The sequence below is a fragment of the Rhipicephalus microplus genome, chromosome X (assembly GCF_043290135.1).
Source record: "Rhipicephalus microplus isolate Deutch F79 chromosome X, USDA_Rmic, whole genome shotgun sequence".
NCBI lineage: Eukaryota > Metazoa > Arthropoda > Arachnida > Ixodida > Ixodidae > Rhipicephalus > Rhipicephalus microplus.
In genome coordinates, this window is record NC_134710.1 from 305,302,583 (window position 1) to 305,312,558 (window position 9,976).

Here is a 9,976-nt window from a genome sequence, read left to right on the forward strand (position 1 = left end):
CAGCTTCTTTCAGATCACTTTTTTCCCCTTTTGCGCTACTCTTTAGGTTTTATGAAATTTTCGGTCAGGCTGTGGGCTAGACAAAACAATAAAAAAGAAAAAATGTCTTCCCTGCAATAAACCCGAAGGTTCGTAATTATGCCAGTAAAGTCGGCGTCGGTGGAGCTTGTGTGAGTGGCAGCCCGTTGAGTTTGCGCCGGCCTCTTTGTTTTCGCCCCTCTTTTGTCCTACGCGCACTGGTTCCTACGGATATCCCAAAGGCCATGATTTCATTAGGACGAAAGTAGCGAAGACCTCCCGAAAGTGCGTGTGAACACGTCTCTAGTGTAATTCACGCGCACTAGTAGCTACGGAGAACAGAGACCAGGATCGCGTTAGGGCGAAAGGTGGGAAAGTTAGCCGAAGTAATGCGTGAGAAAAAGTCTGCGGAAAGCTTCACGCGTCGACACAGCCACCAAGGACGGCAGGGAAAGCCAGCCAAATGCGAAGGAAGATGTCTCCGGGATAAGTGGCTAGTCATTAGAAAAAAATAAAGAGAAGGCACTTGTTTCTGTCTTCCTTATCTGGAACAGAGCTCAGTGCCAACCGTCAACCGGTAACTGTACAGGAACATGAAAAGCAAGATTAGATTACAGTCTTAATAAGGGCCTGTAGACCGCAAATGCATCGTCCGTTGTCATAAGAAGCAACACCGCATAACTGTCACTAACCTGCAAAGCATTCATTGAACGAATTCTTGAGCACAGTCGTTATCTTCTATGATGGCTTTTCAGCATAATTTTGACGGACGCTGCAAATTCGGAGTACGTATACGCGCGCTCGTTCCGTGGTTTCTAGTTCAAACACCTGGTTACAACCACCACCGGGGGAAAATCGCGTAGCTAACAATGCGGCACAAAGAATGGATGCTGTCGAACACCTGCAGTACGCCACGATTAGGTTCGAGGCCCATGTAAACGTGCACACCACCGCTGGACCGCCTGAATGATGCCGCACCGCACTACATCAATAATAACAAAATGCCGCCATTGTGCCTAGTGAATATGGCCGCGCGTGACGTAATTTCTGCCACATTTTTTACGCCCTGCGCTGACTGGGCATGCCCTCTCCTTACCTTTCCTTCCTCCGTGGTCGGGAGTGTCCAGCGGTACGTCTAGACGTTACGATAAAATTCCTCAAAGTTACTTCCAAACGTAAAAGTAAACAAAAAAATGTTAGTTAGGTCCAGCGTGACAATACAAAACCGGCTTGTTTGCTACTCGAAATCAATTGGCATTTGTGGCGTAGTTGATCAAAGCAGCACAACAGAAGCTGGTGAGGTCGGTTGTTCAATTCCCATTGCAGTCATCGTTACGTTCTCTTCTTTTTTTGTTCAGGCATGTATTGTTTTAACATTTGTGCCTCCTCATCAACCCGACTTGCAGATGCTGGTGGTCTCGTCTACAGACCCTTTAATATTGGATCTTTGGTGACTCTCGCAGAATTGACTATAATTATTATGATAAAGTGTTTTGTGAATTAGTGCTCTCAATCGGCGTGACGCAAAGAGACACGAAAAACTCAGATGCAGCTGGCTGCATTGGTTTCTTCGGCATATGTGTCAGGAATGTTGATTTCCACGGTTTATCAAAGCTTTGGTGACAAAAAGGTGCACTGCAACGTAGTCTCGGGCAACTTTTTTTATGTCGCTCAGTGTACCATCACCTGACAAGGTAACCGGCAGGTCGCTTCAAAATACTGACTTGCCACCGCAATGTTCTAGGCAATCAGCACTTGATAAACGATGCCCAAGAGTAAGTGCCCACGGCGTTAGCCTATCTAACTACAAAACAGCTTTTCTGCCTGGCTGAATAACATGCACGGCCTGTGATAGCACGGGAGCATTTACGTAGCAACGGATGAGAATGGCCGTACGTGTTCGCACTTGACAAAACAGCCGGCAATGAAATATTTCTGGCCTCCGGAGATCACAGACATCGTAAGAACACTACAATAAGGTTGTTTCCATCAATAGTATGAACACTTCGCCGACGCACTGGGGTTTCATGCATGTGCGTCCGGTCAGTCACACGTGAACTGTGCGAAAGCATTTATTTCATCGTCGACCTTGCCCTTCGCGACAAGCAAAACTCGACAGCAAGAACACTTTCACTTTTGACAGCACCCCGCTTGGCATTGCAATCTATAAAATGCAGTACGTCCAACAACAATAATCCGCACTTCATACTGAGAAATATTATGGCGCACGCTCTCAGATGAAGCTGCGGCGCGGTGGACGGCCGCGCTAGCTCCAACCACCAGGTTCAACTGGGCATCGAGCAATCACATGAAGCAGCGACGACACAGGGCCTCCGGTCCTCCTTGGGGGCGGCCGAGGCTATGGCCACGATTCAATCGCAGTTTTCACCACCTACACACACCGCAGGCAGCTACCATTTCGCAATGTTTACCTTTCGCAGCCGTAGCGCCCATGGCGCTCCATGTGTTTTAAGTACTTGTAATATGTGTTTAGTTAACAAACCTAGGCTGATTGACTCGTTCAAAACCTGCTTAGTAAAATTTTTGTAGGTTTAATGCATTACACATGAATAATTTACACATTTAACCATCTTTAGGTAATCATTTTTCAAAGTGACGTCACTTCCGTGCGGCGCATGAGCCACTTCTGTATGGGGCTGACTGCTGCGTGGCGCAGGAGACGCTGCCAAGTCTATTTTGCCCTCCCTGTCTCTAAACCCCAGTGCTTTGAAAAACTCTGCGCCATCATCCTGAACTATAGGGTGAAGCCCTTTACAGAACATTATCAAGAGTTCGGCAGTTTCCTCCTCCTCTCCGCTTGCACTGAATACCGTGTCTACCTCTTCGTAATTGATCCGATATGTCTTGGTGCGCAAAACTTCTGTCCTGGCCTCAAACAGTAGAGAAATACCCCGAGTATTATCATAGATCCTTTCCTTGGCGATTTCCTGCTTAAAAGTTTGATAGATCTCTAGTGCGGGCTTCTTAATTATGCCAATACTCCACATGTCAGTCTCCGTTTCCTTCACCTTATTCTGAACTGACAGTTCTTTTTGGTTTGGCCCCCTGCTGTTTTTTAAGTATTTACCCGTCAATTTTCTGGTTGGCTTCCTCCATTTTGTATCGACATTCTTCATGTACAAGTAGCTGAAAACCTCCCTAGTCCAACGCTCCTCCTCCATTTCTCTCAATCGCTTCTCAAATTTTATCTTGCTGCTAGCTTCCCTGCCCTCAAATGATGTCCATCCCATACCACCTTGTACTCCCTGATTTTGTGTATTCCCGTGAGCTCCTAAAGCAAGCCTACCTAATCCACGTTGCTTAATTTCTAATCTTCCTTGAACTTCTGATCTTATGCACAAGACCGCATTGCCTAACGTCAAACCCGAAATCATGACCCCTTTTCATATTTCTCTCACATAATCATACCTATTGTGATTCCACTGTGCCCGATTTTTCATCACTGCTGCATTCCTGTTACCTTTAGTCGTTACATATATTTCGTGTTCCCTCAGGTACTCGGTCCCATTGCTCATCCATACGCCCATATATTTGCATTTATCTGTTATCTCTAGCGTGAGCTCCTGTATCCTAAGCTCACTACCTTCATTATCATTAAAAATTACGACTGCTGATTTTTTCTTACTGAATCTGAAATCTAACCTATCTCCGTCATTACCGCAATGTCCATCAATCTTTGCAAATCTTCCTTGTTGTCGGCCTTTAGCACTAAATCATCTGCGTACATCAATGCTGGTAGTGCCTGTTCAATGAGTTTTCCTTGTTTGACGAAAGAGAAGTTGAATCCAGGTCCACTTCCCTCCTATTTGGCCTCTAATCTTTGTAGGTACATCATGAATAACAATGTTGACAGAGGACACCCCTGCATAAGCACCCGTTTTGCCTCCGTGGGCTTGGATACCTGTTTTTCCCACTTTATAACTACCTTGTTACTTTTATAGATATCGTTTAAAAGATTAGTGACTCCATTTCTCACACCTAGTGTGTCCAGTATTCCTCACAAGTCCTCTTGAAACACGTTATATCATACGCGCCCTTGATATCCAAAAAGGCTAGCCACAGGGGCCTATGTTCCTTTTCTGCTATTTCGATGCACTGCATCAGTAAGAACAGAATGTCTTCCAACCTCCTGTGTTTTCGAAATCCATTTTGCAATTTCCCCAGCACCACCTCATCCTCTATTCATACCTACAGTCTTTTCTTTATATTCTGCTTTGCCAGCCTGTAGACCACTGATGTCACTGTTATAGGACCGCAGTTGTTTATGTCAGCTTTCTCCCCCTTTACTTTATAGATCATGCTCATCCTGCTAAGTTTCGATCCATCGGAGACTTCACCATCGATTATTGTTACGCTCACTGTCTCTCTCAAAGTCTGTTTAGACTTCGGACCCAATGTCTTTATCAGCATAATTGGAATGCCATCTGGGCCTGTTTATGTACTACTCGGAACCCTCTTCTCAGCCCTTTCCCACTTTTGTTGTAAAAGAGGAGCCATTGCGCCACTTGATCCATCCTTGTCTCTTGTTGTGTATAAGGCACTTCTTTGTTGAAATTTTCTGTCACCTTTGTTCTTATATGTTCAATAGGTTCGCCCTCTTCTAGCCTAGCACCTCGAGCTATAGCTATAAACCTCTGTTCTAGGCTCGCCTCATTTCTTAGGGAGTTTAAATGGTTCCAAAATTTCGCACCTGCCATTTTATCCTTTTTATGTACTTCTGCTAGCCACTGAGCCCCTTTTCTTCTAATCTTTTCATTGATCAGAAGCGATGTTTCCCTTCTACAGCTTAGAAAGATGTCCCATTTTCTTTCAACATCATCTGTCGGTTCCCCCCGCTGCTTAGCATGTCCGTGTTCCCTAAAGGCTTCCGGACGTTTTCCTATATGGCTCTCTTAACTTCCTCATCTCACCAACTCTTGGGTTTGTGTCTTCTTTTCCGGGGTGACTTGTCACGTGCCTTAGCAAGCTCTAGCTCAAACAGTCTAATTAGATTCGTGTATGTCCACAATGTTTTATGATCCTCAGTGATAACTTTCTCAATTCGTTTTGTAGCTATTTGTATTCGCTTTTCTGAATAAAATTTTTCCTGTAGTTGCTAATCTTTTCTCCTTCACACATTCACTGCTCTTGCAAAATTTAGCTTGATACGTTTGTAATCCCAACCCAGACTTCTGGAGCCACATTCATCTATGTGCGTTCCCCTGAGCCTATCATACATCCTATGTCACATCAGTGGGTAATCTATCGTCGACTGTAGGCTTCTTACCTCCCATGTTATTTGCCCTTCAAAATTTACAGTACTGTTGCAAATGATCAAATCATGTCTTTCACACATAGCCATGATCAATTTGCCTGTTGAGTCAGTATATTCATCTATATCTTCTGTGTGCGCATTCATATGTCCTAGTAAAATTATCTCGCACTTTCCTCCTAATTTTTCAACGTCCTTTGATATGCACTCCACCATTGCCTGGTTTTCCTCTCTGGCCTTTGCTACCGTCCACAAGTACACCAAACCAAGGAGTGTCATCTGCCCAGCTACTTTCCTTCTTAACCATAAATGCTCTATGCATCCCTGCTTGACTCTTTGCCAACCCATACTTTTATGTATGAATGCACCGATTTTCTGTATCGGTGAATGTATACCATTCACCAAGTTTCTTGCGCTGAACATCAAATAAACGTTTTGTTCCCTTTCTCCAGACGCAAGACTATCGTCTTTCGACGACGCTTGAGGTGTAACATTAAGAATTGGAACCAATGTTTTCATTTGCACTGTTGAATTTTCATCCGGAACAGCACTGTATAGATTGTTTTCTTCCCTCAGACGTGCACTTGTGAAGTCGTACGATCATGGCTAGTCTTATGCGCCCTGGATTCTTCTTGGAACGGCGTCGTCATTGTAAATTCAGCGCCTTGGAGCAAAAGCAGTATATTGTTCGCGAGATTTATCATAGTCGCCGCCTGGTGGCAACTGGCTGAAGAGGCGAAGTGTGCATTGCTCTTCGCGCCGTTTGTGCGCCACGTCACATAACACCTACCAGTTGCCACGTCGTGTTTCCTCGTGCACGTACGTCATGCACGTTCTCGAAGTTTAGTTTGTCCGGTCATGACAGCGGGATTGTAACTGTTTATACGTATGCCTGAAACGACGTATGAAAGCATTCGGTCCAGCTCGGTTGCTAATGCATTGTAATAAGATTGGCGAGTGCAACTTTCCGGAGTTCTGCTTATTGTTGTCGTACACTCCAATCATCAGAATAATTTCAGAGTGGGTGCATCTTCCTGTTTCAAGCACATCGCAAAATTCTCTTGGCATCCTCCGGAACATGAGGAACATTAAACGGCGCGTGAATGCAGCGTTCTCTAGCGACTTGACTGTAAAAAAAAAGTCTCTACAATGCATTTCTGCGCTGTTGTTGGGTTGTTGGGTACAACTACAGCGCTGCAGTTTATCGATCATGCCAGAAGCCTTAGTTGTGGTTATCTGGCCATGGTACCACTTCATAGAAATATTACTATCACATAAACTGTGACCCATCAGGGGTGTAGCCACAAATTTTTTCCGGAGGGGAGGGGGGCACATGCATCCGCTTTGCTCTGTGACGTCACTATGAGTGGTAGTTAAAACAGATGGTGTACATGTATATCGAATTCATGAGATTCCCCCTCTCTCCATCTATATGGTTGGGAAGAGAGTAAGTAAAAGTACTGTAAGAATGATTGATCGATATTTGGGGTTTACCGTTTCGAAACCACCATTTGATTATGAGAGACGCCGTCATGGAGGGCTGCTGAAATTTCGACCAACTGGGGTTCTTTAACGTGCACCTAAATCTGAGCACACGGGTTTACAGTATTTTCGGCTCCATCAAAAATGCTGCCGCCACAGTCGGCATTCGATCCCGTGACCTGCGGGTCAGCAGCCGAGTTCCTTAGCCACTACACCACCGTGGCGGGGCAGTATTGTAAGAAGTACTGTAAAATACTGTAAACGACAAGTACAGTGACCGTTTGGAGCAATTACCTCTCATTGCGAGACTCGCTCACTGAATTCCGTGCCGACCGATTGTTCCCTTGCGTTTTCCGACGGCAGTGCAGCTCTGGCCGACTGAGTTGGTCCTACGCCACCTCCTGCTGCCAGTCCTCTATGACGACGACAGCGCAGCTCTGGTCGACTGGATTAGCCCTACGCCATCTTCTGTCACCGACAAGAGCTCTCGCAAGTGGTGCCCCATACTCGGACTCCTGTGGCCGTGTTTCATCTTTCCTATCTCCCTTATGTCGTCGCTTGCTGTCCTTGTGCATTTCTCTCTTTCTATGCTGTCAATACTATCCCTTCAATCCATCCTTACCCCCATCCCTTGTGAGCTACTGTTGAGGTGTCGCACGCGGATGCAGACAGTTACGGGGCTCACTTTTCTCTTCTTTTCCCTCTCATAACCACAATCTCTCATTGCACCATTGAATGGATTATAAATATAGTCTTCGAAAACTCATTATTGCAATGACCTACCTGATCGGAGAAGACATCGTTAGTCGTTAATCTCTATTAAGTGTAGATTGTGTAGTCGTCGTCGGGGCGAAGTGCATTTCACAGGTCAAGGACAGTTCCGCTCACAACGAGGAATGAGAGGTATACGCAGCATGTATTTGTACATTTAAAATTAAATTTCGGTTTTGCTTACTTTGCTGAATGAATTTCCTACTGTTGATGTCTGTGACTGCATGCCTATTGAAGTTATTTTTAATTTAATCTCTATAAGTCAAGTAGCCCTGATGCAGTGGTAGCTTCTAGTCAACATTTTTTCTTCCCTGCACGAATCCACGCATACTTTCGATATGCACAATAAGTTTTTTTGCAATATATGCTGCACGTTGGCAACACAATTTTGCACACGCCAGTTTTCGGCCAGGCTTTCGGTTTCACTGTGACTTTTGATAGCAATGAAGTACTCCAATCGGAGAGGTTTCATCGTGCAATCTGCGAGGGCTAAGTGATCACTCATGTGAAATGTTCACTTGGTCTCAATCGAAAGGGCCCGTGTGACCAGATTATACCTACTCACCTAAACCAGCTTGTTTTCTGGGTATACATGCGCTCAAACACTTATATACGCGCAAAAAACAAGGAATCTCCTTGTTTTGTTTTTGTAGCTTTGGACATTCGGGTCCCTGAAATGATAGCGTTGCGGCAAAATGTCGTCTGTTGTTTACAAGCGTTCAGCCGACATTCCCTTTACGCCAACAGATTCAAAAATGTGAAGAGTATTTCACAGCGCAGCATACGTGCATTCATGTTTGCAGCACTCAAGGCCACAGGAGCAGCCTTGTACCACACAAAATTTCGAGTCATTGGTTCAACAGGCTAATCAGGAAAATTTACAAACAAGCGCTAGGTTTGCCTCAAAACACCAGCACCGAACTCCTCCTTCAACTTGGTTTACACAATACCCTTGCGGAACTGATTGAGGCGCAACAAATTGCCCAATTTGCGTGATTAGCCAAGACTAAGCCAGGCCGCCAGATTCTATGTAATCTCGGTATTTCTTACCACACTCAACACGGAGACAAACCCGACATACCACGCACTATCCGTGCTAAGCTCACAGTACCACTCATACCAAGAAACATGCACCCTGAACACAACAAGGGCAGACGTGTCAGTAGAGCCAGAGCCATGTCAAAAATGTTTGGGCGCAACCCTGAGCCAATCTTTGTCGACGCAGCACGCAACCAGGAACGTCACCGCTTCGTGGATGCTGTCGTAGACCACACACAACAATCCAAAAGGAGTGGGTCAATCATCACACGGAACGTAGAAACGGCAGAGGAAGTGGCTATCGCGATGGCCATAGCCCACACTAACGCCTCATGCGTAATCAGCGACTCGCAGACAGCCATTCGAAACTACGCCATTGGCAAAATCTCCCCCGAGGCATTTCGAATTCTTAGTACAGGCAAAATTCACGAGCCGGACAAATACGTGCACATCTTGTGGTTCCCTGCCCACACACCACTAGGTAACGCGGAGGACAGTCCGCATGAAGTGGCGCACAACGTGGCTTGAGGTCTTACGTTCCGAGTCACGTCAGACGAAGCGGTCACCCAAACGGAACTTTCTGGGCCGGTGTGGGAATGGGACGATCGGCTCACTAAATTTAATGACATAATTCAACACAATCGACTGCAAAGCCGGGAGTACCCTCCGCCTCACTCCAAGCTAAATCGGGCCCAGTCCGTTCAGTGGCGGCAGCTACAAACACGCACATACACGAACCCTGTCGTTCTGCGCCACATATATCCCGACGTCTATAGTTCTAACCTATGCCGGTACTGTACCACCAGAGCCACTCTTGACCCTATCCTATGGGAATGTCCAGCATTAGCCAGAAATTCTGGGGTCGCGGCCTCCAATGAAGACCTTCGGGTGCGTTGGTGGACTGCACTGCTCAGTTCGAGCTTGGACAAACAACTTTGGGCGATCCAGATGTCAAGGAAGCTGCCGGGAGACATGGTCTCTCCGTCGGCCCCTATATGGGAGCCCATCCCCGCAATCTGCCTGGAATAATAAAGTCTACATCTCTCTCTCTCTCTTGGTTCCCTAGTGATATAGCAATGAACTCCAGTCATCTTCAGAGCATAGTACACAATAATCAACTTATCAGAACGCGTGAACGCCAACGAAAACTTCCAGCGAATGTAACACGAGTTTACTTACGCTCTACTGTGCACCGTTCATTCCTGGTGGTTGTCTGTTTCGGGCATTCTGAGGCAAGTCGCTGGAATTTCACTACTGTCATCATCTCCTTCGCGTTCAATCACGTTTGTGGTATTTCATCACAACGCGACAGAAACTACCAATCTTCTACGTAAGGGCAATCACAAGCGTGACACGTCTCACGCACAGAGTAAGATACTGAGAGAGCGCGACATT